The sequence below is a fragment of the Oncorhynchus keta genome, chromosome 36, assembly GCF_023373465.1.
Source record: "Oncorhynchus keta strain PuntledgeMale-10-30-2019 chromosome 36, Oket_V2, whole genome shotgun sequence".
Taxonomy (NCBI): Eukaryota; Metazoa; Chordata; class Actinopteri; order Salmoniformes; family Salmonidae; genus Oncorhynchus; species Oncorhynchus keta.
The window spans coordinates 15340012-15347511 of record NC_068456.1 but is presented as its reverse complement, the minus strand read 5'-3'; the positions used below and the strand labels follow the sequence as shown (position 1 = coordinate 15347511).

The window sequence follows — 7500 nt, the reverse complement described above, 5'->3', positions numbered from 1 at the left end:
GCGTGCTCTTCACCCCGTACCAACCAGATCCAACACAGGACCAGCAGGCCACTGATACACAATCTATCATCTACACCTTCCTTTGACTATACATGGAAGAGGGAAGAGAGAGGTAAAGAGGGAAATATATACACTATATATACAGCAGTATGTGGACACCCCTTCAAACTAGTGGATTCGGCTATTTCAGACGCACTTGTTACTGACAGGTGTATAAAATGGAGCACATGGCCATGCAATCTCCATAGACAAACATTGACAGTAGCACGGCAGCAGCGCTGCTGGTGTAGTGGTATTGTGGAAGATTCCTATTTTTTCGAACTGGGTTCCCGAGTTGTGCAGTAGTCTAAGGCACTGCATCTAGGTGCTAGAGGCGTCACTACAGACCCTGGTTCGATTTGAGACGGTATCACAACTGGCTGTGATTGGGAGTCCCATAGAGCGGCTCACAATTGGCCCAGCGTCATCCGGGTTTGACCGGGGTAGGCCGTCATTGTAAATCAGAATTATTTCTTAAACTGACTTGCCTAGTTAAATAAAGGTTCAATCAAATAAAATAATTGAATGATCTTACTGAAGAGCTCCGTGACTTTTAACGTGGCACCATCATGGGATGCCACCTTTCCAACAAGTCAGGTCAACTGTAAGTACTATTATTGTGAAGTGGAAACGTCTAAGATCAACAACGGCTGAGCCGCGAAGTGGTAGCGCACACAAGCTCACAGAACGAGACTGCCAAGTGCTGAAGTGCGTAGTGAGTAAAAATCATCTGTCTGCGGTTGCAATACTCTTTACCGAGTACCACACTGCCTTTGGAAGCATCGTCAGCACAATAATTGTTCATCTGGAGATTCATGCAATGGGTTTCCATGACTGAGCAGCTGCACACAAGCCTAAGATCCCCATGCGCAATGCCAAGCGTCGGCTGGAGTGGTGTAAAGCTTGGCGCCAGTGGACTCTGGAGCAGTGGAAATGCTTTATCTGGAGTAATGAATCACGCTTCACCATCTGGCAGTCAGACTGACAAATCTGAGTTTGGCAGATGCCAGTAGAACGCTTCCTGCCCAAACGCATAGTGCCAACTGTAAAGTTTGGTGGAGGAGGAATTATGATTTGGGGCTGTTTTTCATGGTTTGTGCTAGGCCCCTTAGTTCCAGTGATGGGAAATCTTAATGCTACAGCATACAATGACATTCTAGATTATTCTATGCTTCCGACTTTGTGGCAACAGTTTGGAGAAGGCCCTTTCCTGTTTCAGGATGACAATGCCCCTGTGCACAAAGCGAGGTCCATACAGAAATGGTTTGTTCGAGATTGGTGTTTGGAGTACAACCCCAAGAACACCATCCCAACCGTGAAGCATTGAGGTGGAAACATCATTCTTTGGGGATGCTTTTCTGCAAAGGGGACAGGACGACTGCACCGTATTGAGGATTGGATGGATGGGGCCATGTATCGCGAGATCTTGGCCAACAACCTCCTTCCCTCAATAAGAGCATTGAAGATTGGTAGTGGCTGGGTCTTCCAGCATGACAACGACCCAAAACACACAGCCAGGGCAACTAAGGAGTGGCTCCGTAAGAAGCATCTCAATGTCCTGGAGTGGCCTAGCCAGTCTCCAGACCTGAACCCAATGGAAAATATTCGGAGGGAGCTGAAAGTCCGTATTGCCCAGCAACAGCCCCAGAACCTGAAGGATCTGGAGAAGGTCTGTATGGAGGAGTGGGCCAAAATCCCTGCTGAAGTGTGTGCAAACCTGGTCAAGAACTATAGGAAACATATGATCTCTGTAATTGCAAACAAAGGTTTCTGTACCAGATATTAAGTTCTGCTTTTCTGATGTATCAAATACCTATGTCATGCAATAAAATGCAAATTAATTACTTAAAAATAATACAATGTAATTTTCTGGATGTTCTGGCTTTTACAGACCTCTAAACAACAAACGGAACGTGAAAACCTAATACAGCCTGTCTGGTGAACAACTACACAGGCTGTATTAGGTTTTCACGTTCCGTTTGTTGTTTTTGTATTTGTATAGTTATTTCATGTATTCGCGATCCTTCATTAAATACATGAGTAACTACCACGCCGCATTTTGGTCCGACTCTCTTTCGACAAACGAACGCCGTTACAGAATCACCCACCACACACGGACCGAGTGGCGTGGTAACAGGCAGCGACAGCAGGAGCAGCGAAAGGAGGATGAATTGTTCGGAGAAGAACTGGAGGCGGCGAGAGCTGAGAGACGCTGTTATGAGGAGAAACAACAGCGGCAGCAGGAGCTACAATATCGGGAGTATACGACGTAGGAGGAAATAGACAGGTGGGCGGTCGACCCAGAGAGAGTGCCGGAGCCCGCCTGGGATTCGCTGGAGCAGTGCGAAGAGGGCTATAGGAGAATGGAGTCGAAGAGAAAGACACGGCGGCGCAGAAAGAAACCCGAAAGTCAGCCCCAAAAATGCATTGGGGGAGGGCTCAGGGAGAGAGTGGCAGAGTCAGGAGTCAGACCTGAGCCAACTCTCCCTGTTAATCGTGAGGAGCAGCGATCAAAGGACTTCTGGACTTGGGAGGAGATATTAGACGGAAAAGGACCCTGGGCTCAGCCTGGAGAATATCCCTGTCCCAAGGAAGAACTGGAGGCGGAAAAAGCAGAGAGGCGCTGGTATGAGGAGGCAGCACGGCGTCGCGGATGGAAGCCTGAGAGTCAGCCCCAAAAATGTATTGGGGGGGGGGGGCTTACAGGGAGTATGGCTATGCCAGGTAGGAGACCTGCGCAAACTCCCTGTGCTTGAGAGACCGGGCAGGCACCGTGTTATGCTATGGAGCGCACGGTGTTTCCAGTGCGGGTGCATAGCCCGGTGCGGTTCATACCAGCTCTTCGTATTGGCCGTGCTAGAGTGGGCATCGAGCCAGGTAAGGTTGGGCAGGCTCGGTGCTCAAGAGCTCCAGTGCGCCTGCACGGTCAGGTCTATCCAGAGCCACCTCCACACACCAGTCCTCCGGTAGCAGCTCCCCGCACCAGGCTTCCTGTGCGTGTCCTTGATCCAGTACCACCAGTTCCAGCACCACGCACCAGGCCTTCAGTGCGCCTCGCCTGTTCAGCACAGCCAGAGCCTTCCTTCCCTCCTGCGCTGTCGGAGTCTCCCGCCTGTTCAGCGCTTCCAGAGCCTTCCTCCTCTACAGCGCTGCCGGAGCCTCCTGCCTGTTCAGAGCAGCCTGAGCTGCCCGACTGCATGGAGCAGCCAGAGCTGTCAGCCTGCATGGAGCAGCCTGAGCTGTCAGTCTGCATGAAGCAGCCAGAGCTGTCAGTCTGCATGGAGCAGCCTGAGCTGCCAATCTACATGGAGCAGCCAGAGCTGTCAGTCTGCACAAAGCTGCCAGTCTGCATGGAGTAGCCAGAGCTGCCAGTCTACATGGAGCAGCCAGAGCTGTCAGTCTGCACAAAGCTGCCAGTCTGCATGGAGCAGCCAGAGCTGTCAGTCTGCATGGAGCAGCCAGAGCAGCTAGATCCGCCAGTCAGCCATGATCTTCCAGATCTGCCAGTCAACCAGACTCTTCCAGATCTGCCAGTCAACCAGAATCTTCCAGATCCGCCAGCCAGCCAGGATCTACCGGAGCCAACTACCTGCCTGAGCTTCATCTCAGTACTGGGCTTCTTCTCAGTACTGGGCTTCCTCTCAGTACTGGGCTTCTCCCCAGTACTGGGCTTCCCCTCAGTCCCGGGCTTCCCCTCAGTCCTGGGCTTCCCCTCAGTCCCGGGCTTCCCCTTAGTCCCGAGCTGCCCCTCAGTCCCGAGCTGCCCCTCAGTCCCGAGCTGCCCCTCAGTCCCGAGCTTCCCCTCAGTCCCGAGCTGCCTCAGTCCCGAGCTGCCCCTCAGTCCTGAGCTGCCCCTCAGTCACGAGCTGCCCCTCAGTTCAGTGGGGTTCTGGGTGAGGACTATTAGGCCATGGTCGGCGGCGAGGGTGGATTATCCCAGGACGCGAAGGGGAGGAACTATGACATTAATGGAGTGGGGTCCACGTCCCGAGCCGGAGCCGGAGCCGCCACCATGGACAGAAGCCCACCCGGACCCTCCCTATGGTTTTGAGGTGCGTCTTGGTCATATTTTGTGTTATCGTTATATATTTGGTCAGGCCAGGGTGTGACATGGGTTTAAATGTTGTGTTTCGTATTGGGTTTTTTGTAGGCATTGGGATTGCGGCTGAGTAGGGGTGTAGCATAGGTTTGGCTGCCTGATCCGGTTCTCAATCAGAGTCAGGTGATTCTCGTTGTCTCTGATTGGGAACCATATTTAGGTAGCCGGGGAGGGCTGTGTATTTTGTGGGTGATTGTTTCTGTCTCTGTGTAGTGTTCACCAGATAGTCTGTAATTAGGTTTTCACGTTCCGTTTTTTTTTTTTTGTATATTAAGTTATTTCATGTATCGTCATTAGTTTCATTAAACACATGAGTAACCACCACGCTACATTTTGGTCCGACTCTCCTTCAACAAACGAACGTCGTTACATCGGCAGTGTATCAAATACTTGTTCTCCCCACTGTATATACAGAAAATGATGGAAGAAGAGAAAGAAAGGTAAAGAGAAAGGTGAAAAGAGAAAGGGAGCGGTGAATATGACTAAATAGAGATGAAAAGCGAAAGATCCAGGGAGAATAAGAAGCAGCTATGACAGTCGTCAGGTATTACACTGTTCAATAATTCAGATGAAAGGAGCAGCTAGAAGAAAAAGCAGAGTTAACTGTGTGAGCCAGCCAGCCTGGCCATTAAGTCCTTCCCTTAGCTCCCATATCAATACATTAGCCAAGACAAGCCACATGTATTTTACATGTTCCTCTCAGCCTCGGATTGATGTGGGCATAATGATGTGCTTTGTTTCCGTCGGGAAGGAGCGGGATACTGTGTGTGTGTGTGTGTGTGTGTGTGTGTGTGTGAAGGGGTCAGGGAACAGACGGTAAGGTAAAAGGTCTGCTAGCTATTCTTAGGTCACATCCCTGACCTGAAATGGTCTGTAAAGCCATGAGTTCCTGAGTGTGTGCTGTGTTCATGTATGAGAGACATAGAGCCGCTGTCCCTCTTAGTTTCCCTTCCTTCCTGACTCTGTTCCATCCCCATACTGTCCATACAGAAATGACTCAGCTTTCTGGCCTGGCGTCATCTCATCCATTAGAGTGATCCAGAAACCTGTGTCTTATTTATTTTATTTTTATTTTGTGTGACTGTATAGTACCTCCACACACCACAATCCCAGCTGGTTAAATACTGGAGTAGTTGTGGTTTAGGATTGTTTTTCTGTTATCCTGACTGGCCAAGTATGTGTGTGTGTGTGTGTGTGTGTCAAGAGCTGGGTCACTGAGGGCCTGATGATTATCTGTTCTGGAATCTGAGGGTTCACTGCCATGGTCACTCTGAGATGAGCCGGTTGAGCGAACGGCTTTTAGAAGCACCGCAAGGCCATGGAACACACACACACGTAGGCGCAGACGCACACAGACAGACACTCACTCACGCACGTACGTACGCGCACACACACACACACACACACACACACACACACACACACACACACACACACACACACACACACACACACACACACACACACACACACACACACACACACAGCTATTACCGGTCACTCACTCTAAGCCACATGACACCACTACTTCTCTGATCTCTCTTTCCGTCACTCTTTTTTTCTCTCTTCTGGCTTCTCCTTCGCTACCCCTCTCCCTCTCCCCCTCTCCCCCTTTCCCCCTCTCCCCTTCTTTCTCTCCCTCTCTCTCCCTTGTCCCCTTCCCCTGGCTCTCAGTAGTACCCTTGCTCAGGTCTGACAAGGTTATGGCAGTGTGTTCAGTGAGTATCTATTGATTTCCTCCACCACAGATCCCTGCAGCCAGAGGGGGGGGGGGGTTTGCTGCTTCAGATAACACTCTGTCTTTATTGTTTATAACTGCAGCCCCCTCTGTTCTCCCCTGCCCCCCAGCCATGTCCCGTGGCTGCCCCTCCGGGATGGAATGTGGATTGGTGGATTGTCACACTGTCCTCCCTCTCCCACTCTCATCCATATGTCCAGGCCCCCCTACCCCTTGTTAACGACCCGACAACTAGCTTGTCACTGACAGCCAGGGCTGTCCTCTCTCTTCCTCTCGCTCTCTCTCCTTCCCTCTCTCCCTTTATTTTGCTCTCCTCTGCTTGTGGACGGTGTAACAGAAAAACAGAAAGAGTAAGGTGCAAACACCAAAATTTCACAAAAAGTTGACAGGACACTACTAAGAACGTATGACAATAGTCAACATGTGCTTTATTCTCAAATTTGATACCCTCAAATGTCTTGTTTCCATAAAAGCAGTTTTAGTAATGCAATTGTTTTAGTCATGGTTTTGGCTGTTCACTTTTGGTAGGGAAATCAGCTTTGATTGGGGGGTGGGGGTTTGAGTCTGTGAGCGTTGGACCCCAGACAGACAGAGGCGTGAGTGGCGCTGTGCCAACGCCAATAAGAGACGGCATTAGAAGCCAGTGGGAGGGGGATATTCATGCATTATTCATCATTAACCAAAATAATCCTGACATGGTAGAAGGGCATATTTTGAGGATTATATGTAGGACTAAGGGATATGCAATAATATGTAGTACTAAGGGAGTAGTATTCCATGTGTGGATATTGATAGTTCTGTTCTGTGGTAATTAGTATTTTGTTTACTTGTGATTCAGTGTCTGTGAGACTCTGGGGACACTGTAGACTCTGGGGACACTGTAGGCACCGCCAGGGTGTGAAGGGAGTGAGAGAAAGAAACGCCCAAGAAAGGGGTACAATAAAGATGCTTCTTGAAGAGGAATTCACACAATGAATGTGTGAAAAAATCTGATGTAGCATGTTGGACAGCTGGATATCATTTCAAGAATAAGATCATTTTATTTTATAAGCCATGGTAAACACCCTCATACCCACATGAAAAAAATACTATAGTTTACTATAGAATACTACAGGACTTACTATAGAATTCTGTAGTACACTGTAGAAAACTGTAGTAAACAGTAGAATACGCTACTACACAATATCTATTTCATTTTAATATTCCTCAACCCCCCCATATCCCTATTTGTGCCACCAATGGGTGACAAATCTACATGCCAAGTATGTACCATATATTGTATTCCATATAGCAGTGTTTCCCAACACATTTTTATTGTAACCCTGGACAAGCACACCTGATTCAACTTGTCAACTAATCATCAAGCCCTCAATGAGCTGAATTAGGTGTGTTTGTCCAGGGCTGCAATAAAATGTGTACTGTTGAGGGTCCTGGAGGACCAGGGCTGAGAAACACTGCCATATAGGTTATAAGCACTGAACATATTCGTTTAGACACCAGTCTTACCTAATTATAGGTTATGGAAAATGTGCTCTTTTGGTATTTCTCCAGTAGGTTTCCTCCAGGAGAAAGCCCCCACTTCCATGTCAAAGTTAATAAGGCAGAAACACTACAGTAAATACTA

At 48.9% G+C, this 7500-nt stretch overlaps 1 pseudogene; it reads left to right on the top strand.

The window, feature by feature from the left end:
- The first annotated feature begins 7400 nt into the window (after window positions 1–7400).
- LOC118375244 (uncharacterized) lies at window positions 7401–7453 on the top strand (annotated as a pseudogene).
- Window positions 7454–7500: the final 47 nt, after the last annotated feature.